The following is a 25,973-nucleotide window of genomic DNA, read 5'->3' on the forward strand; positions in this document are numbered from 1 at the left end:
TTCGGTAACACACTTTCCTGCACCTAAACAGTCATTAAATGCATTTTCATGCTAAAAGCAAAAACGGGGAGACATAAAAGTATCTCTCCTTGTGGCACCATTCGAGAGCCTTTTCTAGCATGGTGTTAGTTTTTGGCACTGTCTCAGATTTACACTTCCTTGTAAATCTGGAGCAGCGTCAAAAAGCAATGGGTGTTGTGGAAGAATGCCCACAGCAACACCCATTGCACCCTCCTTTCACATGGATACCTGTGTGAAAGGGTACCATATTCTCAAAGCAGCGTTAAACCCCAAAAAGGGGCTTAAGGCCACTTTCTAAATATGATGCAGGGCAAAGCACCACCCAAACATCACAAAATATGGCATTCCAATGGCGTTGTAAATATGCCCCTAAAGCTCTGAACAAGGAGAAATCTTGTGTTGAATTGATTCACGCTGTAGGCACATCAAGACCGACACAGTGCTCTACATTGAGCCAGGGCAGCCATGTTGATACACACCCAAAGGGCTATCTCATTAATGGCTGCATTGCCTCAGCTTAGAGGTGAGTGTTGTTTTCATGCACCTGCAGTGTGTCAAGTAAATTCATTTAGCCCAATATTTCTCAGAGTAAGTAAATTATTTTAAACTGTACAACTGGGAAATAGAAAGAGGCAAACTATTCCCACTGTTACCTAGCTGTACCATCGAGAAATCAAGCTCCAATTTGGTGAAATATCAGGTAAAATTAAATATATTTACACACTGCAGGCTCATAAAAAAGAGGTGCTCGGCTCTGCCCTGAGCCAGCATAGCCCATCATCATATGGACTTGAGGGCAATATTATGAACAGTTGTGCTGCTTCAGATCAGAAGAATTCTACGGGCTCAGATCTGAGCAGAGCACTGATTTTTTTAAGTGCCTGCAGCGCAGTGTGTTTCCAGCGGCTAAACATACCACAACATTATGACACGCCACAGTGAAATTGCCAGCCCCGTGAGAAACTTCTAATACGGCAGGCGGGGAAGACGGCAGAGTACTCATCATTGGCTCTGCTAGAGACTGACACTCACACCGCCTAATTCATTAATGGCCCTTAGACAAGTGGTCGGGATCGGCAGGGCATGGCGTGCCCCTACTACTTTAATTTCATAGAATCCGTTCCCCCTATTTCCTTTTTAGGTTTCACCTGGCGTCCACTGCGCAGCAGTGTTCGCGCAGGCGAAATCTTTTGAGTTTCAGTATGGGGCTTTAACCCGCCTCTCTGTTCCATTGGCTAGCTCCATAAATGGAGGCTAGCCATTGGAACAGAGATGCGTCAGTCATTGTCCGAGCAGATTCGTGGGCATTCCGGCATTTGTTTTGCTCTCCGCCCCTTTAGCAACGTCATTGCGGCAGTGGGCGGTGTGTTTTTTTTTTTTTTACATGTTTGTTTTGGTCATTTCTCCGAAGATGGCGCCCGGGCAGTAGCTTCGTATTCGAACAGCTACCGACCCTTGCTCTAATATGGCTACAGAGACCTTTGTATTTGGGAGAGACACTTGTGTGTTTTCAACAACATTTATTGTATTTCAGCTTTCTGCCGCATTACTTTGGGGGCAACATTGCGATTTCGCAGGAAAACTTAATTCGCTCGATTTTGTTTCGAATGATCCCTCTTGAGTGGGCGCCAGACACTTACGATTGGCGGATGAGTTTACACGTGTCCTTCACACCCATTCTGGAACCAGATTTCCGTGTTTTGACGTCAACTAGAGGAAAGCAAATGGGTGTCAATTTCAAGTGCTGATTTGCTAGGAGCGCTGCTCAACAAATGATGTCAGTGACGCGGCTTTCTTGTTTAGTCTTGTGCCTTCATTAACGAGTTTCAGGCTTTTGTGCGGGGGCACGCCCCTCACTTCACCACACCCACGGCTCTTGTGCTGTGCTTTCACAACACTGTACCCGCTCTTTTGCTCACTAATTGCACAGCGGTGCCAGGGGCCAAGGTCGCCCCTGCGCTGATGTGACCTTCAGTGCCCTTGCCGTGCCTGCCCTCTGACATTTAATGGCGAGCCGTCTGAGATACTGTTTCCAGCTCCAGTCTGCCATCTGCATATTTCTGAAGCTCCTCGCTGCATGTAAAGGTTATTCGCTGTTTGTTCTGCTTCATGGAAACTGTTTTCAAGGTCACGATGTACCCGACTTAATTTGTGCTTCTAACAGGAACGGTATGTAGCACTTTAAACAGGCATATGTTGTTTTCAATAGCAGGGCATGCGGTTTTTGAAAGTCCGAGGCTCCCAACTCTGACTGCTCAGGCAGAACTGAAAACAGACACCACCACCTGTGTGTGATAAGGTCACAATGACGTGGAGGAAAGCACCAGACCTATAACACATCAGAATGATGGACCTATTGCCTTTCAGATGAATGTTGCCAGAACAGACAGCAGTTTTTTAAACGCTCCCCATCTCTATAACATTACCGTGTTCCTAATATCTCAGGCCACTCCTGATTGGCCTTAATTCCACCTCTCTCCGGTTCCTTTTCCTTCCTTTTCCTTCCAGTTTCTTCTGTGCCTTCATATCTATGTATTTTATCAAACACAAGGGAACCCCAGTAATCTGACCTGTGGTAATCTATATTATAGAAATGAACACTGGTGCAATAGAGGCCACTCGGGTGGCCTAGGCTACTACTACTTAAGCAGGTATTGATCAAAAGAACCAGAGAATACGTCCGTCAGGGCCTTGGTGTGCAATATATGGCGGGACCCAAGGTTGAAATGATATCACATTTATACACAGCATAAATGGAGTATCACTGTTGTCATTCAGGTGGTAGTTCTGGTGCTCTCACAAAAATAGGACTTACTTGGTATGTGCATGTTCTAAGGGATATGATCTTGTGGCCACCCAACCACCCACACCTTACACCTGGACTCTCATTCAGTGAATGACTGACTGCTTGGCCACATAATTCAACTAATATAAATGCTTTGTCATCTGGGGTTGCTGCAATAATGTTAATCCTTAACACCAGGAGTGCAACTAGACCCAAAGTTTGGGGGAAGCGCTAACACGTAAACGGGTGGGCGGAGCCATCTTCAGAGCTGAATCAAAATCACTTGTGGGTACTTCATTTACTCTTCCGCAGTATTTGGGTAACAAAAGAAAGTGCTGGAGCCTTCTTTGAGAGGTCACTGCGACTTGTATTACCCATTGCCACTGCCAATGATAGCACTAACACAACTACTGCCATCACACACCTACAAGGGCCAATTGACTATTCCAGGCCCCAAACCTATAAGAATGTATTGGGTGCCGGGTATCGGTCATTTTTAATGCATATTGAAATAATAAACAATGTCTCGGCTTGCGCTCTGCTCCCGCCTCCCCCTCCTCCTACAGTGCATGTCTTGCGCCTCTCCATTTCTCTCGAGTCACCCTCATCTGGCGGGTGTCCTTGTGTAATATATCATCTTTAGCACCCTAACAAACCTACAGATGTTACAGATGTCCGTATGTTCACACTCTGCACAACTAAAGCACCCTCCTCAAAACAGTTCACCCTTCCCCACCTCTGGCTTCATCCTCCTCAGAGAGCCAAAATGTTGACAGCGTGCCTCCTGCACGGCCACTTCCTGCGAACACAGCCCGAGCCCAGCAACACGCCAACAACCACGCTCCACAGTAGGCACCATCCACACACTCACCTGCTGTTAGCCCTTGTACACCCTTCCGCGTGATGTATGTCCCTTGCTCCTGGAGGGGCCGCAGTGTGGCTCTGTGTGTGTGTGTGTGGCTCTGTCTGTATGTGTACCTCTGTGTGTGTGTGTGTGGGTGCAAATGCAATAGGTCTCGCATTTGCGAGAGATTACGCTATTGGCATTGTAAATGACAATGCCATCAATTTATCTGTTTTCAAAACCAACACATAAATACAATTTTTGTCATTTACAATGCCAATAGCTCTAACTTAGGCAAAGGCGAGACCGTTGCATTGTAAATGCTTGTTTTAAACATGGGTCCCTGACGGTAGAAATCGCCACGGCTAGGCTCGGCTTTTGGAGATGGGCGGAACAGGCAGAAAAAGAAAAGGACTCTGTCTTTTCCTTCGTGCCTAGAGAAGACAACAACAGTGTCCTGTTCTCCTGCCACTGGCAGCTGCCTCCCCCCTCTTTATTCCCCCCTTCCCTTTCCTTCTGTCCCGCTCCTCTTCATTTAGTGAAAACTGAGACTTCAAGAAACAGGTGTCACCTTCTTTTTCTTTCTTTCGTTTATTTATTCCCCTGTTAAATGGATCCAGAAAAGAAAATCACTTTTGCTGGAAACATCTCTTTTTCTGACATTTTTTAATTTCTGAGTGCTGCCTCGGGGTGGAGAGAAAAAAAATATTCAAAATATCAAAAAGAACTAACTAAAGCAAGACAAAGTGGTTGCAAGGTGTCCAGATTGCTTTCTTCACACCTTAACACATTAGTGCCACTTTAAAGTGATTGCCAGTGAGCTATTTTTGTTTTCTCGTTTCTCTTTGAACAACATTGTTTTCCCTAGGTGGCAAAGTACACTATTCCTGGGAAGAGGCGCAACTAGATGCACATTTTATTGTGGGGGCTACTAAAAAATGTGGTTGGGGGGATAATTCTTCCAGCAATAGGCAGACTGTAGATGAAGGGGTGAAAAAACAACGATGCCTCATTAACACATAAATCGTCTTTTAAAGACTTGTGAAGTACTTGGGTGTGGCTGTGTGTGTGTGCCCAGAAAGCTGTCTCAGCCTGGGCTGACACACACGACTGGGAGGGGGTTGGGTGGGGGTTGAAACCTTTTGAGCCCTATGGGCACTGCGTGCCTGCCTGAAATACCTGTTTGATGGGTGAATTGGAAAACAAAATGTGTACAGTGGCTGTGTTCATGAATGTGGTCTTTTTAAACAATACCGCTTAAGTTTTGTAAGTATATAAGCAATGGGCATTGAAATGGGGTCCCTTTTGGGCCCTGTAGTCATGGCTTTACGTTTTCGGGCAAAAGCACTCACTCATTTCTGAATATTGAGTGTAAAAAGAAAAAGGTAACCATGTTGTTCCTGCTTACATTTCACATGCTTCACTTAATCTTGCATTCACTATGAGTGTTTGCTTTTTCTAGGCCGTTGTTTTTTTTTTTTTTTTAGGCAGCATATTACTCCTGTCTAGTGCGTAATTTGAATTGAGAAACATCCAGGTGTTTATAGCGGGTCAGTGCAGTGCATGTTTCTCTCAGTGGGGCAGTATGGTGTTCAGTGGGGGAGAGGACGCAGCATTATGGTCAGAGCTGCTGAATTTGGAACTGGGGAACCAGGTTCAGCCTTCATGACCAGTCAACCAGTCCACGCCCCCTGAGGGAGAACATTCCCTTGCTAGACTTTGGCAGGCTCCGCAAGATCTTAAAAGCCCTGGTGTCTTAGCACCAGCAGATGGACCCCAGCAATGGTAAGTGTGGGTTAACCTTGAAGGCAACAGTTCATTCTAAAATTCGCCTTCAGCCTTGAGGAAAGGCCTATGAAGCAGCACACCATAGAGTGACAGTGACTCTGTCACTGAGGTCACAGTACCCTTGAGCAGGATGGCTCTAGGGCAGTGCAACCGCACCAGGCGCTGACCAGCCACTGTCCATGCAGGTAACAGAGGTGGGCTGAGGTGCCGGATAAGGGGGGAATTCCAGACATGATGCAGAGGGGAGATTAAATGAATAATTAATTTTCCCTCAGCAACATCCCTTGAAATCCTACCCAACCCGGCACTACCGCTTCAACACGGTTACCTGCCCGGACCGCGGCTGGCTCTGACGTCAGGTGGGTGCATCGTGTTTGCAAGTATTATACAGTTTTAAAAGCACTTGCTGCCTCCTTCCTGGCCTCCAACACTTTTCGGTAACAACAAAAATATCAGATTACTCCGGTGATTAATGTTCTTAGCAGAGAGATATGGTGTTTTGTTTAGTGGAAGTTTTTACTCATGGGAAGGAAGTGCAGAAGGTTAATGTGCCTGCTGCTAAGAACATGTACCATGCGGATCACAAAGTGCACATAATGTAAATTAGTCAGTGGGTTACTGCTTTTGTCAGAGAGACCCTATTGTTACTTGCAGTTAATAAGTTAAAATACTAACATAAAACAGTGAGCAATTAACTATCATGTAAGAGCTGCATGCAAACTGCAAGATATAAATTAGAACATTATGGTTTTTCCCCAGTCTTTGATTATCCTAAGGTTGCAAAAAGTGTTAATTTGGGTAGAAATCAATTCTGGTTATTGAAGGGGAACCCTCAACCATGGTATTATGTTTTAAATTCTGAGTTTGTGTTTCTGCAAACCAATTACTATTAAACTATGCTGCCTACTAGTATGGTTGTCATGTGACTCCTATTAGTACCAGTGGAAAATACAACTGCAGCAGTGAGAAAGGTAACCAGTCAACCTTTGCAAAGGGCCCTCCACTTCACAGCAGCACAAGTCACATTTTTTAGTAACTTTTGATCCGTTTGAGCTATAAACAATTTATTAGTTAAAATCGTCAAATTATGCAGTGGATGATGGCAGAGCCATAATTATGTGGAAAACATTTGCAAACTTGGATATTTTGCCATTCATGTTTGAACGGCTCTTGTGGTAAAAGGAAGGAGAAGTGCTGATGACAGAAACTCCTTGGCTTGGAGACACATGGCTTGCGATTCCACTTTTAAGGATATTTAGGACAACCTGTGATTGGAAACGTATCCCACTTTTTGAATGTATTTTAATGTCAATAACTCATATTAAACCTAAAATAGAAATGTGTATCCATTGGTTAAATTAAATAACGTAATAAGCTGAAACCGGTTAGGGAAATGGGAAACAAATACTAGAAATTGGGATATTTTGCTCTTTCTGCCACACCTCTGACTCCGCCCACTGACCCAATCCACGGATTATTCCCGCCCTCTGATTACCTGCCCACAGTTCACCTATTTTTTTTCCCCACTTCGACCACTGCCTTAGACTGAAGTTATGGCTAACAATGTAGGGATTGAAGATATGAATTTGATAATCTTTTGGATTTTGCATTATTGAATATATATTGTGAGATACAGATAAGTAGAAGGATTTTGAATGAGTCTCGTTAAGGGTGGAATTTAATGACTCAACAGGAGGAATTTTGATAAAATGGGAAGAAAATGACAGAAGGAATTTTGATCAAATGGAAAAGCTGATCTTAATAACATTACCTATATTTCTGGGAAGGTAATGAAGGAGGAAAGCACAAACCTATTGTATAATATATTACCTCAATGTCTATATTTAGAAATTATGTATTTATGGACATTAACAAAATTGACTTGTATACAAAACAAATCAGGATTGTGTTGTTTTCACCTCTCAGAGAACAACTGAGGGATTGATTTATTTAAACTGCTGAAATGTGCTGGACAGGTAATTAACCCAATCCGAGAGGATATTTGTACAATAATCCAAAGCATGTTTACCTCTTTAGTGTTCATGCCTCTTCTAGTTATATTCTGCCCCCTCCACGTCCAGTAGGGTAGAAGGACTGTCTTGGTCACAAGAGTGGAATGAAGGTCTGCCCCCTTTGTGTTTTTTATCACAATCATTGCCTGGCATCTAGTGAAGTGTCTGCACCGCAGGGGCAGATACACTTCATTGGTCTCTTGATGAGTGGAGCTATTGGTCATGATCAGGGACTGCTCCCCCTCAAAATCCTTTTTAGGTCTCGCCTTCGCAACACGCATGTGTTGCAAAGGAAAAATACCTTTTCCGAATGCTAAGGCTTTTCAGCCAAGCAGGTGCACACGTTCCATTGCCTGCAATCGCAACACGTGCACGTCAGGAGATTCACTCATGGGAGTGCACCACCGTCTGGCAGCAATTATCGCTCCCGCGAGTGAATCGGACCAGCCCTCCGCCTCTCCCCCCCCCACCCGGAGGCGCTCATGTTTGTTGCTTGTTTACAATGCAGACCACCCGGTTATCCCCTCGGGAAACCTATAAAGCAGCGCAAGTTAAACTTTGAACGGTGAACTTATCTTCCAGGTAGATTCTAACATTCATCTTTTGGAAACTGCCTCTGTAATTAGTGCCACCTGTGTTAATATTTTCAAGTTCCAGCTACGTCCATAACTTTGTACGAAACATTTCCTTGCCCCTATTTTTAGGCCTACTACCCCCTCTGGTGGACGACTATTTCTCCATTAATTTGCTTGCTGCTAGCAAATGTGCAATGCCTTTGGCACACCATATCGATATTTTTATTATTGAGGTGAGTAAGGTAATGAACAACGGTTATTTTTTAGTATCTAATCTGCTTATTATGGACTCTTTGTTATCGTTGTATGCTCGACATGGGGAATATTTTTTTGTGCTCTGTGCGAGAAGGGGGATTCGATGGGGGTTCCAACCTTTCTTAATTGCTCACCCCTCCAACGCTGCGGCTGTGCTATACAAGGGAAACATTCGACCGGCGGCCATATACAAGCTCAGTTCCTCCTTCTTTCATCTTCCGCTCTCTTGACACAAATAATTTAGAAGGGATGAACGTCTCCAGTGAGTGTGATTTTTTTTTACATATCTCTTTATTGAATATTATGTAACATTAACAGACAATGCAGTACGATCACTCAGCCACAAGTGCATGCGATTCCGGGTCGGTCGATTCCAGCTAAATTCTACAGCTTAAATTTAAAAGTATCAGTAACAGAGCTTGCATTATATTTGCCTGCATAATTACCACAGTAGTGACCAACTGTAACACTAATCATAACTCCCCAAGTGCAGTGCTGTCTAGGAGTAATTAAGTTTGTGAGATGACCAGTAATGCTTACGCATAAAGCCTAGCACCATGTTGTGGGCTACTCCATAGTGCCATCCTCCCTTGTACTAAGGACCTCATCTGAGCACCCACCATCCTGCCCTGAGCATTTCCATGTCTGATCTGCCATTACCATGTAGCTGCTGCTCAAGCAGAGTGTATGTTCCCATATAGTTTCCAGTTTTTCCAGGTAGGGTTCCCAGTCAGCTTAGCGCATACCTCGGGATCCAGACATCCATCTCAACTTGTGCTCTTTCCGGACATTTATAACCCAGTCTCCAAGTGACGGCACCACAGCCGCCTTCCACATGCTAGCCCCAATGCCAGGTCTTTAAATCGTGACAATCATGACACCTGTTGGTGCTTTTTCGAATAGGCCATTAATCCTAACAGGAAAAGCGAGGCATCTCTAGGTATCAGCCATCCCATGAAGCCTGTTATATATTGCAGTACTCTGGCCCATAATCCCACTATCACTGTGCAGATTAGTTGTCTTTTGTAGTGCAGGAAAGTGTTGCACAGATCCTTCATGGGACAGATCTGTCCACGTTGTGACGTCCTCCTCAGTCAAGTGTCACATGTCATGCAAGACAGCCAGTGTCACACTTCCTGGGAGGGACCAAAAGGACAACTCTGGAGCATAGGGGGGCTGTGCGGAGGCCTTCTACATGCATTTCTTCCAGCACCTGCGAACCACTCGAAACAGCAAATCAGTGGTGGTTTGCTTCTCGTCTGCTTCCCAGAGTCCCCATGGGAATGGCAGGCAGTCTAAGTGTGCCCACATAATTCTGGTCTCTTGAATGGTACAACCCACCATTCATCTCACTGCCCACTGCAATTGCTCTGCTTTGTAATATAGCTTATAGTCAGACGTAGCCAGGTCCCCTTCATCCTGGGGGAGATAAAGGTCTGTCAACCTCACCCTGTGCCTTCCATCAGCCAAATTATCATGCATATTAGGGATCGCAACTCGTTAAACAAGGATATTGTGCTTCATAACTAAATACTTATAGGGTCCCAAAAGCGAGACCTATTGGCTATGCCAATGCTTGTTTTTTTGTGTTGCACATTTTATATAGCGCGAACTTGACCCAAAGGTATTGGAGCGCTTTACATGAGCACCATTTTTTCATTAAACATTCAGGTATGAGGAGATTAAGGGGCATATGTATGAAATTATTTTTTAGTCGCAAATGCTGTGAATCGCAAAAAACAGCGTTTGCGACTACAAATTCGCAAATCGCGATGTATGAGACACAATCTCATCGCAAAGTAAGAAATCCCAAAAATAGCAATTTCTTATACTGCTAAACAAAAATTCAGCGAATATCTTTGCGAATTCTTAAAATGCAATTTTCTCTATTTGCGAAATTCGGAAAATGGAAATCGCATTTTAAGTACTCGCAAGGAAATTAGCAATTTGTGAAAATGGCAAATTCGCAAATTAAGGAATCGCAATTACCAGCAAGTGCATGCAGGTGGTAACCAGGTGCAAGGTACTTAAGCCAGTCCACAATGCAACAGATCCTTCCACAATGGCAGCACTATATGTGATAGCCAGGAGACTGCGTATTCGGGCTCTTGTCACTCTGTTCTAGCAGACTGAAGAGGAGATCCATGACAAGTACTGGCTGCACCCACAGACCATCTTGGACCTGATTGAAGAGCTGAACCCCTATTTGGAACATCCAACATGCAGGACCCAAATAATTCCCACCCATGTGCAGGTCCTGTGCTCCCTGCACCTCCTGGCCTCAGAGAGTTTCCAAGGGGTCATAGCAGAGGTGGCGGGGTCTCACAGAGTTCCCTGTCGCGCCTTTTCCATGCCTTTGTAAATGCAATGCTACAGAGGCTATCACATCTACTTCCCCAGCACACAACAGGCATTACAGCAAACAAAACTGAACTTCTACCAGATTGCACGTTTCCTCCACGTCATTGGCTGCATTGACTGGACCCATGTGGCCATCACGCCCCCATCAGCAACTGAATATGTCTACAGAAACTGTAAATGCTACCATTCCCTGAATATACAGATTGTGTGCAATGCTAAGTACTTTATCAATGACATTGTACCTAAATACCCTGGCAGTACGCACAACTCTTTCATCTTTAGACATAGTGAGATACACAGTCGTCAGAGTGCTGAAGAGTTTGGAGAGGGATACCTGCTAGGTAAATGCATGGCACACATCCATCCATCCAGTACATCTTCTGAGGGGGGACAGTGACTCACCTATTGTGTCTATCCCTGCAGGTAACAGTGCCTATGCAGTGCAGGACTTCATCCTGACCTCGTACCTGGATCCAGCCAATGCAAGGGAGAGGAGATACAACATGCCGCATATCATACCACCTCTTTCGCAGTTCTTCCACAGTGCGATGAGTCACACCCACAGCATTTACTTTTTCCTGAATGTCCAGCCAGATTTGTCTTTTCCTGGACTCAGGAACTCGCAGTGCCTTTTTCCCAAAGAGGAGCTCATGGCTGCACACCATCTCCTCATTGAGCACCTCCTGCTCCTTGTCAGAGAATTTGTGTTTCCTCTTCCTTTTTTCTCCCTCCTTGCCCTCATGTTTCTTCTGGGACTCTATCGGGGTTGTTTCTCTGCTGAGCTGACTCCTCACACTCTCCAAACAGCCTCTGACTGTGGCTCAGGCAATCAGGTGCAGCAAATCACTCCCACTTCCTGGTTGTAATGTCATCAGGCTGCACCTGTTTTGCAGATTCCCATTTTTGAGATTTCTTAATTTGCGAATTTCGCAATTAAGGATTCACAAATCATAATTCTGAGACTTTTTTGCGATTTCTAAGAAATCGCTAATCGTTAGCTATTTTTTAAATACATCCCGATTTGCGAATCTAAAACTGGGAATCGCAAAATATTGCAATTTGAGATTCTCAAAACAGGATATTCATACATATGCCCCTAAGTGATTTGCCCAGAATGGTTTAGTCCTGCTTGTGGATCCCCCTTTCCAAGCAATCCCAGAAAAGCTTTCACTTGGAAATCATACGTCTGAAAAGAGGTGTGTCCCCATTACAATGGTACTACGTTTGTTGCCATTAGTGCCAATGGTGCAGCAGTCAAACTCAAAGAAGTCGGAGTTTTTTTGGCTCAGCTACTTTCAGTTTCAGAGACAACATGCGCATAGCTTGCTGCACGTCACTGAAAAGAAAAAAAAAGATCTCGGACTACAAGGATTGGGCTTCCCATACAGCACCACGCGAGGGCCAGGAAAAATAATCCCTCTGGTGCGTGCACCAAAATGGTTATTTGCCATTGGTGTGAGGAAGTGACATTCACGTTCCGGTAGTGAGATGAACGTAAACATCACAGTCTCTGCTCGAAAGAGGGTAATAAAGTGCGGAAGGTGCTCAGGAAGGCTATAAGGAAGAAATGCTAAGATTACTTAATGGAGATCTTATTCTTCCTTCTTCGTCTGAATGGTTCGAAACTGCAAAAGGAGGATCTTCAGTCTCATATACAGCAAGTAACTATCAGCCTGATTCATCAACGGGACGTTTTGCGTGGCCCTAATAGCGATTAATAGCGACTCGCTATCAAGGACACACAAAACGGTATTCATGATTAATTTAGAGAAAGTAAAGCGAATCGCACACGGCCGCAATTACCGGTTGCGATTATCGAAAATCGCATAAAATACGCTATTACCGGCAACATCCGTGTCGGAATTGCGAATTCTCTAATAGCGAGATCGTCAATAGCGGGACCACAAATAGCGCGAGATCGGGAAAACGGGAAGTCGCATGCCGAGCACAGCGATGACATCACAACCAGGAAGCAGCCAGGGCCCACCCCCATTCACCACAGTGAGGCAGACCTCGAGTCAGCAACTTGGAGAGCACCTGCAATTCTGTTTGGATACAACTCAGAAAGTACAGTGCAGCAATGTCTGAGGATGCAGTTCCTCGGCCCTGCAACAACACAGGGCGGAAGAGAAAGTTAAAATTCTCCGAGCAGGAGCTGGAGCATTTAATAGAAGGGGTGGTGGCCAACCACTCAAAACTGTTTGGGAAGGACTCTAGGAGGGTGCCGGAGCAGTAAAAACGCAGGATCTGGCAGGGTATAGCGTCCACGGTGAACTCCGTGGGTGTGGCTGATAGGTCACTGGACGAACTCAAAAAACGCTGGTACGACCTCCGAGGTCGTGCCAAAGAGAGGGTGGCTGAGCGCCTTGGAGAGTCATCGGGCACTGGAGGGGGAGGACCTACAGTCCCTCCAAACACCCCCATGGAGGACCAAGTAGAGAACACCCTGGAGACAAAGGCGGTCATCGGAGTGACTCATCTGGACTCATCCCGCCCCACCCAAGACAACCAAGGTAAGTGGCATGCGACTGCGACCCTGTCCCCTATGAATGTCCATGACCAATTAGCCTCCCATATTGTTCCATAGTCATGCCATCGTTCCACATCAGGGAATGCCCTGAAGCATTGTGGGACATGTAGTGTGGCCACAATGTAGATGTACCACTATGCAGCCAGACAGGTTCCAAAGTACGCAAAGCCATAGCCAGTCAGGGAATGTCACCCAGCATGCATGTAGCAACTGCACGTGTGACAGATACATGCAACTAATGAACATCCACTTCCCCTCACAGGTGGTGCAGACAGCAGCGACAGCGAGAGGATGCAAATAGATGAAGAGGCACAGGATGAGGAGGAGGTGCCGCCACATACACAGCCACCAGCCCCTGCCCCAGCAACTACTCCCGCAGCCAGGTCCACCACCAGTGTGCCTCCTGCGTCTGGCCCAGCAACTACTCCTGCAGCCAGGTCCACCACCAGTGTGCCTCCTGCGTCTGGCCCAGCAACTACTCCCGCAGCTAGGTCCACCACCAGTGTGCCTCCTGCGTCTGGCGCAGAAACTACTCCCGCAGCCAGGTCCACTACCAGGGTGCCTCCAGCCCCTGCCGCACCAACAACACCTGCCGTGACACCACCAGCAGCTGGTGCTTCAACATCAGGGCCTGCGACAGCGGCAACACAGCGGCCACCCACTGTGTCAGGCCAGCAGAGCAGGCGTGGCAGGCCTCGCCTGCAGACCAATGCACCTATCAGCAGGAGGGGGAATGGACAGGAGCTGGTGAGAGCGAGCGTGGAAAGACGCATGCTCCGTATTCATCAGCTGCAAGCACGCCAGCAAGGTGCCATACAGCTACAGCTGTACAACATTGGGCGCAATGTTGCCGGAGTGGGGGAGCGGATGGACCGCATGACGGCAGCCATGGAAGGTGTGGGGGAGGGAATGGCCAGCATGACTGCAGCCATGGCAGGTGTGGGGGAGGGTATGGCCCGCATGACTGCAGCCATGGAGGCCAGCACTGCTGCAAATACATCGCAGCGCAACGCAGCACGCCGCCGCCACCGTCAGCTATTGACCCGGCTGACCGCCTACACCAGGTCCAATTATCTCATAGGCAATGCCACTTCACAGTTGTCGCGGCGGTCCCTTGCGCAGCAGCAGCAGCTCATCCAGTGCTGCGAGGATGTGGCCAGGGTCCTTGAGCACCTGACCAGTGCCGTGACAGCACTACACCCTCCTGCTCTACCTGCCACTGTTGGGGGTGATGATGCCAGTGAGGGGACATTGAGTGTGAGCAGCCACTCTGCCTCACACGTAGGGGCACTCAGGCGCAGCACCAGGCCCACAGCAGCTGCACGTGCCTTGGATGAGGATGAGCCACAGAGGCGCTTGGGTGGTACGCGCAGGAGGCACACATGACTTCATATGACTCTTACAGGCACAGGCTGAGTATAAGCCTGCCCTGTCCTTTCACACAGCAGTATGCTGAAATACTGTTAGCAATGACAACATTTAAAGTGGTACCATTATTGTGAATGAAACAATATTATTTATTTTAGCAGCACACATTGGCGTTGTGTCATTATTACTTTTTGCATGCATTTGTGATTTGTGGGGTGAGGGAAGAGGGTGCATTAGAAACTGTTCAGTGTGATGTGGTTGCGTCGTCTGTGGCCTTCAGCTGGATTCTCCCCGCGTGCATGGCGCGCATGTGCAGGTGGCCGGTCGTCCCCTTCAGATTCACTGCCAGAGATGTCGACAGGTATCCGGCGCTTGGTTGCAATGTTATGTAGTATTGCGCAGACAGCCACAATGTGGCAGCACACTGCAGGACTGTAATACATGGCCCCACCTGTCTTGTGCAGTATGCGGAACCTGCTCTTGAGCAGCCCAAATGTCCTTTCTATGCAATTCCTTGTCCGAATGTGTGCAACATTGTAGCGCCGTTGCTGGGGTGTAGCAGGGTTGAGGTATGGGGTGAGGAGGGAATCACGGAGGGCGTAGCCACTGTCACCTGAATGAGAGGAGCAGAGGGTGAGTGCCTGTGCTGCGCTGCTACTTCATAGCAATGTGACATTGTCGACAAAGTGTACTTACCAAGTAGGTGTCCTTCCCCAAAGTCTCCCCTGGCCAGTCGTGTGTGGAGGCCGCTGTGCCGGAATATGTAGGAGTCATGGGTACTCCCTGGGTACTGGGCCACAATGTCAGTGATGTATGTCTTGGCATTGCAGACCATCTGTATGTTGAGGGAGTGGTAGGACTTGCGATTGCGGAACATATACTCCGTGGCAGCTGGTGGGCAGATGGCGATGTGGGTACAGTCTATGCATCCGAGTACATGTGGAAAATGGGCTACATTGTAGAATTGTAGCTTGGTCAAGTCCAAATCCTGTTGGCTGGTGGGAAATATGATGTGTCGGTGTAGCTGGGTAAGCATAGCGTCAACAAAAGTCTTGAGGCAGCGTGACATGGTGGGCTGGGATATCCCCCCAGCAGCGCCACTATTCCCTGGAAGCTCCCGGAGGCCAGGAGGTGCAGGCTACACAATACCTGCACATGTGTAGGCACCGCATTGGTACGCCTTGTTGGGTGCTGCATCAGGGGGTCAAGGTCCTGTATTAGCTGGATTATCATTTCCCCATTCAGCCTGTATTTTGCATATATCTGCTCTCAGGTTTGGCCCAGCAAGGTGACCCGCTGGCGGAATATCCTGTCCTGGATCTGTCCTCTCCTCCGTGCTGCTCACTGTAGCCTTCGCCGCCTGACCACAATGTACATTCCTGGCATTGTGGAACTCCTAATGCTGCTGCTGATTGTCCTTATGTGTGATTGGTCAGGCCTGAACCTGTTACTGATTGGCCAACGTTTTTTTGAAAAATATTTTTGAATGGCTTTTATGGTTACCACCTGCTTTGAGTTGTCCTTAATTTGCGCCGCGCAAACTGCGATTTTTGGGTTTTTCGCTATTTGTGGTTTTTCATGATTACCGATTGCGATTGTATAGCGAATTCGCAATTTATTTCGCAGGATCCGTGGATTGTCGCATTTTCCGATTCTCTAATGCTCTCCGACCGGGATTCTGAGAATATTATAGCGAATTCGCTATTATGTGTTTGCGATTTCATGTTGAATGCCGATTACGGACATTGCGCCCGCAATTGCATTTTCGCAGCGATTGCGGGCGCAATTTTGCTTCATGAATCAGGCTGTAAGTGATTGAATCATGATGATGTACCTCTTTTTATGACCCCACCTTTGGGGTGAAAAATGGAGCTAAATGATCTAATTATTTTCTTGTTTAAAATCAAAAAAATCTGGAAAGATTTTTTAGACTTTGGCAATTTGTTGAGATGGGCACACTTCAGTGAGGTAAGGATGGGAAAGAGGAAAGCTTATCAAAATAAAAGATGGCCAGCAAAGTAACGAATTGTAAAACTCAGGAAATAAAACACAGCACACATAATGATTTGAACGATACTTTAAGAAGATGATGGAGAAAAATAAAGCATTTTAATAGAAATTAGATGGAATCTTTTTTTAACACAGCTAAATGTTTCAATCAGACAATCTTGTATTTATTAGTTGATACGCAGTGATCACATGAACACCAACAAAATCTCAACCATTAAGTCTTGACAACTGCACATCCTTGACAAAAGAGCCTTTCCATATCTATATAGTTACTCATTAGGCTAAAACGCACCGTTGAACTTTAATGAAACTCTAATCACTGTTAATGTATACCGTGAACTGATAAAAGTATTTAAAGCACGTGTTTTTTTTCTGTTTCTTCAACCAATGTTCATTGGTTTTCGTTACAGTATCACATATGCAAATTGCCATCAGTTTGAACTATGTTACATAGCCATGTGTAGAAATGTCCACTTGCAGCACGTTCATGACAACATACCACTTCCAAAGGGAGTGATAGGGCCAAAATATAAACAATAAAACAATAGTAACTGCAAGTCATGATTTGCAGATATAGTTATGAAAAATGCTAGGGTCTCTAGTTTTCAATCCTTTGAGTAGTCCCCTCGCACATAACCTCTCCCTTTTATACCATGAGTATTCTGTATTCACACTGGATATTCCCAACCATGATGCAGTACTGTCTATCTTATGGGCACCGCATCAAGCAGATGAAGGCAGCAGGCCTATAGCATATATTAATTGCCAAATAACAGATTCTGCTGCCCTCAATCAGGGATACATTATTTATAATCTTGCAACTCATGGAGCAATGCATCCCGGTCTGCAGTCACCAATACCCTGCTTAGCCCTATAACCTCCTCTTGCCTGAGCATATCGGATTCACATGGTCAGCGACTGGCTGCCGCCCCCCCCCAATCCGGCACCCAACACCCAGAGACATGAACATGAGGCCTGTTTATCTTTGGAAGGCGGGGGCTAGTCCCCCGGCCGTATTTATTAAGATATGAAATTAAAAAAGGTTTTAATTGCATGGTCAACAATTTATACAAAAATCAGCAGGACATTAGATACAATATTGTCAACAAGTTTGAGAGGCTAACCTTAACAAAATCTCTAATACATGTTGTTTCCTAACCGAATTTAACATCCTCATCTTGATTTCTGTACATTTCTGGCCATATGGCAAGGTCGCTAACCGGTGTCAGGTCCTACAAGCTGCGCCTCACCTAGAGCTGTGCGCATGCGCAGCCGTGCCCCGGTAATTGCCCGGTCTACGCCGTGAACTCCATTTACCCACTAAAGGAGGGCCCTTACTCTGCGCCACCTGGTGACGTCATGAGTATGCGCGCGCGGGGTGGCTACCAGCCTAAGGAAAGCGTGACTACTCCGACCCGCGCCCCTTTGAAGCATCAATTACCTTGCCCCTGGAGTTCTAGGAGTGGCCAATGGCCCCTCCCCCTGGGCGGGAACCTCCATAGGATGATGCCCGCCCCCTCAGACCTTAAAATATGTGCTCACCGGTCATGACCTTACCGCATGCCCCATACCTAATAAATACGACGACCTATGGAAAAAAATTCTAAAGGACAGCTACACTGGCTAATTAATAACACGCATCAATGTAAAGCTACAAAGGGAAAAAAGGCCTAAACACAATTGGCATCAAAGCACTTTACACACAGTTCGCTAAAAAAAGGGGAAAAATTCCTAAACAAAATTACATCAGCAAAATATACAGTCCAGATAAAGTTCAATTACGCATGTAAGACATGTTAACAGTACGCTAGAAAAATTACGCCTAAACCAGACTAGTGAAGCAACAAAAATTTTTAGGTTCCAGGGATGGTGGGTGGGAAAACAAAGAAGCCCCGAGCGCGGGGCACACCGTGCTGTGGGGGAGCGTCCAGGGACAAGGGGGTCTCCCGGGCGCTCCCCGCCTCTTTATTCCCAAGGGGCCAGGCGGGGTGGCGATGCCCCCCCCGCCCTGCCCCTCCAGTAGCCCTGACCCGGACATCCTACACTGGTATCCGGGTCAGGAGGGCCGCCAGCCAATCGGTGGTGGGTCGCGCCCAAGGACCCGCCCCCACCACCGAGAGGCACAAAGGGGGGAAGGGGGGGAAGCGGTCGCCGCGCCGCCATGCGGGCGGGGGGGCCGAGGGCCCCCCCTTTTCAGTCTTGCCCCACTTCAGCGCACCAGTGTTTTATCCCGGGGAGCGTGTTTGCCTTCCAGTGCATGGCAATAGTTATGGGACCTATAAGCAGCGCTAGATCTTTAAATTGGTTTACAGTGCTACCTACTTTCTTGCGCTTAAACAGACCCAAGATTTCACCCATCATAGTGCGATGGTTGTCCAACCCAGAAATGTCAGTCAGAGTGTTTATGACTTTCCTCCACAAAGCCTCCGCCATGGGCAGTTCCAAAACAAATGAGTTGTGTGCCTCTGGCGTGCCACAGCGAGGGCAGCTCAGAGTGATACCTAGTTGGAATAAGGTAAGCCCTTTGCAAGATGTTGTACTGAATGTATTGAAACTTGGGAGTAAGGGAAAGATTGCGCTGAGATATCAGCATTTTATTCCATTCTTTTTGAATCAAGTCCCGACCTATGCTTCACTCCCAGCTCTCTGTCGCCAGAAGTAATGGGCCAGAAGTAATGGGTTCTCAGATGTATATACCAAGGCGCGTGTGAACCAGGTGATGAGTCTGTGGCTTCCATCTATGATGTGAAGTGAATGCACTAGTGGGTGCTGTTCCTGTGCCATGTCGACTACCTGCCAGTGTTGGTTCATCTCATCTTATAGCCTGCCATATGCTAGAATGTGGCCTGCTGGTAGTTCACATTCGGTCTGTAGTTGCTTGAACAGCATGAGGGCCCCATTCTGGAACAGGGCTCCCAGAGTAAGCATACCTGCATCCTCCCATGCTAATAGGCCCTGTTGAGTAGGTCTCGGCAAGGTCCTATCGCTCTGAAGCATAACTCAGGGGAGTATTGTTTGAGTCCTGGCATCAATCACAAGCTTCTACAGAAGCTCTTGTGTGCTATCATCAGCTGCTGATTGGAACCCCTGGGGATTCTCTCTTGTGGCAGGAAGGACTCTTGAACCACGTGCTGTGCGCAGTCTACTGTGCGTAGGCCCATCTCTTCAAGTAGTCTACCCCGCTAGCTAGTGGGCTGGCCACAAAAGTGGCCGCAAGAGCTATGCCAATCAAATAATATTGCTCGAAATTGGTGGCCCAAAGTCTCCCCTTCTCAACTCGGTGTCTGCCTTTGTTCCAGAGGAAGCTCTCCAGCATAGCATGTGAAGCAAAACACCTACTTCGAGGTATGTGCACTGAGAAATTGTGGAAGAAATACAGTAAGCGTGGGAGAATCATCATTTTGGACAAAGAAACTCTTCGCTGACCCGTGACTGGTAGCAAGCTCCAGAATGCCATCGGGGTTGAAGGGAGGCAATGGTCGTGGTGACTTTACCGTCAATTAGATCGTGCGTGGCATAACAAATGTGAATGCCCAGTAATTCCTTTACTGTTAGCCCAAGACGGAGCGGCTGCTCGTCCCCCGTTTTCTCCGACTGACTTTAGCGGTTTAAAACGTATCCTGGCACCTACTGTGAGGTGTTCTGGCAAAAGCAACCTACTATGCATTCCCAGTGCCCATTTGTGAGAGAGCGGCGGCTCTTGCTGAAGTACCCTTACCGATCTACTCGGTCCTTAGGTGGTACATGACACCATTCTCTTGGTTTTAATCGACGCTACCCTTTTCCCTGCACACCACTCAGAGCTGCAGATTGTTCAAGAAATCCTGACCGACCCATGCGGTCTTAAGGAGTGACCTGACACAGACTACGCGGTGCCCAGCAGTGGCCACCCTCCTTAGCCGGAACATATTCCCGTCCTACTCCAAGACTACCTTAATCGCACCTTTAATTCTTCATGCTCACATTTGTGTCCTGATGATGATCTCCAATAATTCAGTTTAGGAGTAGTAAAGTTAGGAAAAATCCTAATTTTTATACTTTCGGTATTCAAAGAAGGCATTTAGGAGTCCTAAAGTTAGGAGTCCTAACTTTACTACTCCTAAACTGAGAAAAATCCTAATTTTAAGACTTTTGGTATTCTCAGAAGGCATTTAGGAGTCCAAAAGTTAGGACTCCTAACTTCTGTGAATACCAAAATGAGTAAGTGCCTTCTGTGAATGCCAAAATGGTAGTAAGTTTAGGATTTTATCTTAAATTAGTTCTGTGAATAGGCCCCATCGTCATTAACTTTGCCAGACATTAACTTAAGCTAGAGTCACTTCAGGATCTTGGGAACCAGCCTATCTGTATTTTCTTACATTCGCACCCTTGGATCCTTGTGCAGAGAGGATACATTCCATAAATCATGTACTTTCTCTAGTGTTTCCTCATCCGGAAAAGGTTATATTGGAGAGTGAAGTACCTGTAAAAAGGCACATGCTCCACTTGTTATATTGAGTAAAGGTTTTTACAGCATTTTCAAAAACATATCATTAATTTCTATGTTTCCCTCCATCACTGCTTGCAACCTAGAAGATTTCACTGCGCCACTTCTAGGACTCCACTGCGTCAAAACCTTTTGCCTGCTTGAAGCAGGCATAATGAGTGACGCATTACAATAAGTATAGACCTTAACGTGCATTGCTGGATTTGTATCATACTTGCAATACGACTCCAGCAATGTGTGACTTTAGGGCAAACAGCTACATCAGAATTTCCGATGATCTGTCAATCCTTGCTCCATGGTGCGCCATATTGTAAATACGGCGCATCCATGGTGGCGCAAGGTTATCGCAAGCTGGCGCAGGGAAACTGACACAGTTCTACAGATGCATTTTTTTCCTGTAAATGCGCCCCTGAATCTCTGTGGTCTCCGGTAAAGACTGAGGGGCAGATTTACAAGCCCCTTGTGCCACCGGTACGTCACTTTTTGTGACGCACCAGTGGTGCATTTTACTGCCATATATTTACAAGGGCAGAAAAAGCCACCCTGCTTGACTTTTCCTGTCCTTGTAAATCTGGCCCGTTGGCACGCAGCACTTTGCATGAAAGGGGCATTCCCTGGGTGTTGCTGTGGGTGTTCCAATGCAACACCCATGGAACCAGACACATTTTCAAAGTTACGAGAAATTGTGGATCTGGAAATGCATCCGAATGCTACTCCTCCCCAGGGGAGGCGTATGGAGGCGCAACGAGGAGAATTGTATTAAATTCTGCTCATTGTTTTCCTCTTTCTATGCGTGCTGCATTTTGCAGCACACATAGAAAGAGGAAATCACCTCTGGTGATTGTTTATGTACAGGAAGGGAACCCTTCCAGCACATAAAACAATCTCCCCATGACGCAGGCATCCTTGCACCATGATGCAAGGGTGCCTACCCTGGCACATGGCAGCAGTTTGTGCACCAGCGCAGGGGGAAGCACTGATATGCGACATATTGTTGTAAATATGTTGCATCTCTGTGCTTTGAAAGTGACTCGGGGATATTCACAAGGACTCAACTCCGAAGTAGCAGCAGGGAATTAACACCTGCCATCTGCTGGTGTTAAGCAGGACGACTACCTGCAGCATGAAAGGGAGCCCAGCCAAGAACCACACCTGAAGACCCACAGATGCCATGGAGACAATGATCATGCAATGCGGATACCCATGAGGGCCACAACACCCCCCGCAACCACCCCTGGCCCTCCCCCCCACGGACAAACAAATACTGTGCACGACACAAGAGCCACAACAAACGCTCGATGATACATGGTGCCAAAATAAATACACATGTGTGACCAGAACAATGAGCAACAGTCACACAGCACTGAAGTTACAACCAAAAACGTTATTGAAACACAACACAAAAAAGCAATGCGGAAGACTCCTGTCGGGTCTGCCAGGGACAGTCTCAACGACACAGTCTGGAAAAGAAATCACAAAATCAGGACGTGTGTCATGCGCACATCAAAGGAGCATGACACAGAGAACCAGAGAAGGAACGGAAGCCAGAGAGGGAAAGAAAGGGAAGGAAAGGAAGAGAGATAGAGAGAGGGAAGGGATAGAGAGTGAGAGGGGAGGGAAAGAGAGAGAGAGAGACAGGAGAGAGAGTGAGAGAGAGGGAAGGGAGAGAGAGTGATAGAGAGAGAGGGACAGGAGAGAGAGTGAGAGAGAAAGAAATGAAGGGCGAGAGAGAGATACCGCCGCCCCTGCACACACAGGCCCCACAGCTCACCTTCTGCCACCAGTGTGTCCATCAGTAGGTGCTCTGCGTGCCCGTGCGAGCTACAGGCCCCGGTCACGCCACCATGGCATGGTCCACATCATGCAGGCCCGCCCCGCGGCCCAGCAGGTCCCACACATGACGCTGAGTCCTAAGTCATCAATAGCGGAGACCACATCATGCACACATCATCATCGCATGCTGCACACCCACTCAGCAATTATGTGTGCCACCATCCCTGTGCAACACCAGTCCGTGCAATGTGGTGGTAGGCCAGCGTCGACCGCAATGCCTCGAGTGCCACTAACCCTGTGCTCCGCCAGTCAGCGCCACGTGTTGGTAGGCCCGTGTCGGCCGCAAGGCCTCAGGTGCCACTAACCCTGTGCTACGCCAGTCAGCACCAATTGGTGGTAGGCTGGTGTCGGCCGCAAGGCCTCGGGTGCCACCAACCCTGTGTCGAGAAAATCATGGGACCTTTATGATCGAGCACCGCGGAGCGTCCGTCATCCAGTCACCACCGGCAGAGGGGATTGTGACATTGTCGGCCCCTTATATTTGCGGGGTCACATGGCCTGTGACACCTGTGCTGGATGGGTCTGGTGTGTGTGCAGACCTGTTCTCAGGGAGTGGCCGCGACATGCTGACTACTAGACCAGTGACTTGCACACCACCAGCGAGTAGGCCGGCGACAGGTAGCTATGTGGGCCCCCCTCGGAGCGTAGGCGGAGTGGTCTGGCCTGGCGTACACCGGACCAGCACAGGGCTTGCAACAATGACTCAGGGGCTCTGGGCATGGTTCAGTCCATGTCTGGACAAGGAAGTGACTAATGCGTGTGTCCTTGTTGTAGTGTCCATAGCACCCGGGACACAATATGCAATGTAGCACACGGTGACTGGCATCCCACTAGATGAGAATCATTAACGTAAGGGAAATCACTGTCCCTACTTCCATCCACACATTCATGCAGGAATGATGAAAGACATGACACAGCAGTGTGTTACTGGATGTTAATTGCACATCCAGTGGAGTTTTGCAGCTGGAGCTGTACAGGGCCATTCCAAGCACACCACACAATATGGGCCCGTGGAGCGCAAGCCAGAGTCCATCTGGGGATGACAGGTACTGCTGAACAGGAAGGGTACAGTCAGCAGTCTGGTCGCTGTGTCATTTTTCATCAAACAGGTTATGGCAGTCCAAGTCGCGGTCCAAGGTGAGTGCAGCGGAGTCTATCGGGGGTCAGTGAGAGGTCATGAGACCATGTGCGACACCAAGCAGAAACAGGCCAGGTGGCAGAGATGAATGCAACTGCTTCCTTCTGACAACAATCCCATCTATGTCCTCATCCTCATATGTAAGCTTTGCCCCACCTATGGGTGTTGCAGTACCGGCTGTGGCACTGTGTGCCACTGACACATCAGGGGCCGGAGGTGGAATTTTGGGCGCACTGTGTGTTAGTGGCACATCAGGTGCTGGAGTGGATACGCCTGCCTCAGTGTGAGGCACTGACACACCAGGGGGTGGAGATGTGGACGGTGTGGCGGCAGCAACATTCATGAGTGCCATGCCTTGTGGCAGCAATGCCATGAAGAGGATCTGCAGGGCATTGTCGATCCCAGCTATATTTCGCTGATGTGCAGCGGTGGCTGTCATCCTTTACGCCTCCATCCACACCATGTACTCCATGAGCCTCCGCATGTGTGCCAGCTAACAGCTGGAATCGCTGGAGCCAGTCTGAGTGGACAGGTGTTCTTCTCTCCAGGGCCGTTTCTGCCATTAGGCAAGACTAGGCGGCCGCCTAGGGCGGCAAAAGGGGGAGGGCGGCAAAAAAAGCGGGCAGCAGCACCTGTGAGTGGAGGGCAAGTGCACCTGCCTGTACATGCTGTGTGCACCCAACTAGTGGTGTGTGGAGCGGGCCGGCGGTACACACTAGCAGTATATGTGTGGGTTCCCAGGGCCGTCAATCTTGTAGCGCGGGATAGCGCTACTAATCACGGCCCTGGGCATCATTTCTGGCCAATCCCGGAGCGATGCTTCAGCTGCCAGTGAGAGTGACATGCACCACCATCTCGCTTTCTCGGCGCGCGGGGCACAGACTGCGTATGTCGGCCGGCGCTGCTCTGGTGCCTTAGGTGATGTTGAATTGATTACTGGCTGTACTGCTGCCAGTTCCACATAGTCCTGTTCCGGTCGTCTTTTACTCCAAGTCCTCGGCTCCCGCTTTGAGACCCCAGAACAGAGTCTCACTAGTGCTGTGGCGCGGAGCGTCTGAGGCCAGCACGAGCCTGCAAACAGCACATCTGGGGTCTGTTCCACATCCCACATAGAGGAGCGCATGGACTCGTGGACGTGACTTTCACCCCAGCACACATGAGCCACCGCAGTCAGTGAGCAAAGCTATGTTACGAACGCGCGTGTAAAATACTTCAGCTGTAATGTTGTAAAAGAGGCCTGTGAGTCTCCCAGCTCATCCTCACGGCCCCAGAGACGGGTGCACAATGGAGGGGCAAACTTGTCAGCCCTCACTTCCCAGAGAAATCTATTTATTTTGTTTGTAATGGCCATGCCTTCTTCTTCTGTGGGTCATAAATCATTTGCAGTTCACATGAGCCTCAAAGAGCCTCACGCTCCAAACTTCATTTTATTAAAGATAGTCCATGATGGTGGCTTTAGGGAGACTGGCGTTATTCATAGATAACTAACTGTGACGTGTTGCTTCGAGTAGGTCGCTCAGCAGAAAGTTCCGGAGACTTGTGAAGGCCAATAATTGTTTTAAGAGAATTACCCTCAGAGGCGTGACAGCTGCAAATTATCTCGGCACTGTGATTTATTGTACCAGGCAATGTTGAGAAACTGAAGAATGTTCTGATTTAAACGCGTCTGAATAACTTGGGACCATTCAATTTTTCCTCTGTCTTTCATTCACTATATTGCGATGGCAAAACCAATGAGCTACTGTTAAAAAAAACAAATGCAAAAAAAAAAAACGTAATAAAGAAAATCATTGAAAGCTGCTGCAAACCTGCAAGAGTTGTGTGTCCTTAATGAGCAATGGCGTAACGAAAAATAATGAGCCCCCTGCAGAAAGTGTAAAGGGGCCCTTGAGTCTCCCATATTGCACAGCTATTCATTGGCCTTGGGCTTAATAGGGGCCCTTGAAGGATTGGGATCCCCCTTTCGC

At 47.6% G+C, this 25,973-nt stretch overlaps 1 protein-coding gene across 5 annotated transcripts in view; it reads left to right on the forward strand.

Moving 5' to 3' along the window:
- LOC144781940 (cytochrome P450 2G1-like) overlaps nucleotides 1–25,973 on the forward strand; it is a 591,590-nt gene that overhangs the window by 121,425 nt on the left and 444,192 nt on the right. The gene's annotated exons all lie outside the window — the stretch shown is intronic.

This window comes from Lissotriton helveticus, chromosome 9 (assembly GCF_964261635.1).
Source record: "Lissotriton helveticus chromosome 9, aLisHel1.1, whole genome shotgun sequence".
Taxonomy (NCBI): Eukaryota; Metazoa; Chordata; class Amphibia; order Caudata; family Salamandridae; genus Lissotriton; species Lissotriton helveticus.